The following is a 1,649-nucleotide window of genomic DNA, read 5'->3' on the forward strand; positions in this document are numbered from 1 at the left end:
GATTTTTATGACTTATAGATGAAAACTCTTTTGGGGCGCTGGAAATTGCTGCCCATTTGGGGGACAAGTTCTTGAAATAGTGACCTAGCTGTCACATGGCTGATGTCTGACGGGGTGGGACAGGGCGATCGATTAAATGTCCACGATTCACGCCTTCCAAAAGCCCAACAGCACCTAGCATAAGGGGTGAATGTCCCTGATGAAACGAGAGTGAAAAAGAGAGTTTACGATGCATATGTTGTATGTAGCAAAATTCCACTATAATCAGATTATAAGCCCATAACCACATAGGTCCATACTGTTTTTTGTGTGTAGTCTCCTACCTGAATCAGCAGTCCTTGGGCTTACAGATGATCGCCCAGAGAGGTATGCCCAAAAAAACGTCAGTCCTGACTTTTTTGTGACGGGTAGGTTTTAGAGACCGCTGGAATAAAACACTGGCCCTGCACACAAAAAAACAAAGAGAGTAAGAAAGCAACCTCAGACCTGGAAAAGCACATGTGTTAATTGCAAGCTGAGCAGATGAGGAATTATGGTGATTCAGCATGTCCCACCTTGCATTCTCCTAGAGCAAAGTTTTTGGGCCAAGCTGTCACATTCGGGAGCAGGTAGTCGATCTTCTTCTTGAAACTGAGCAGTTCGTCCGTAGCAGCTTTTCTCAGCGCTTTACGATGTCTTCATATCGCTAAAATCGAGTCCTGTAAGATGAGAACAGATTCATTTAATGTTGCTGTTGAGCATCAGACGCGTGTGGGTGTGTTTGTGTTTATAGGCGTGAGTTATCTATTAAAAAAAAGAAGCTGCTTCATTTGATGTCATAACCATGATTCAGGATGTTTGAGAATCGGTGAATCATGAGGGTCTTGAATCCCAGAATGTTGCTGCTTAGAGTAAAGTATTGCAAGTCCTGATTGGTGGGGGAGAAACAAGGGTCAGCCGATGTTTTATCAAAAAAGACAGACACTCAAACAAAACTCACAAAGCTAGAGGTCCTGTAAATACTCACCCCTGTAAATACTCACGTGCTTTATTCTTATTCTGATTGTTGATTTTATTTATGTCTTGGTGTGATAGTTGCATGTTTAATCTTTTATTTTACTACTTTCCTTCTATTTTTTCTATTTTTTTTATTGCCTGGTTTTAAAGCACCGTGGGTCCGAGAGGACTGAAATTTCATTTGTGCTGTATGTCGTGCATGTATAGCACATCTGACAATAAAGTTGACTTGACTTGACTTGACTTGACTTGTACTAGATATGATCGTTCATGGAAGGAGAGCTCACTTACCAAAACACAGGGGGAGTACGAAGAGAGGAAAGCCACAAATCTTTAGGTTGAACATAGTGGAGCCTCTGCTGTTGCTGCTCCTGTTGAGGTTGTTCCTTTTTTTTACGCTGCTGTGGGTCTGTCTCCTGGTGGAGGAACGACTCCTGTGTCTTTTGAGAATCCACGATGTAATGAAAATGAGAAAAGAGTGAGAGCTTTGAAGATGTATACTGAAGAACAGATTACTGTGTTAAACACATACATTCCACATACAGCATGACTGTGACACACTAACTCCAGCTTACCTGTACTTGGTCTCCTTATAATGAATAAATGGCTTTCCTTCACTGTCGTAGTATCCAATAGATTGCAATCGAGAGCTT

This window comes from Morone saxatilis, unplaced genomic scaffold (assembly GCF_004916995.1).
Source record: "Morone saxatilis isolate NCDOM2014 unplaced genomic scaffold, NCSU_SB_2.0 Contig24, whole genome shotgun sequence".
Taxonomy (NCBI): domain Eukaryota; kingdom Metazoa; phylum Chordata; class Actinopteri; family Moronidae; genus Morone; species Morone saxatilis.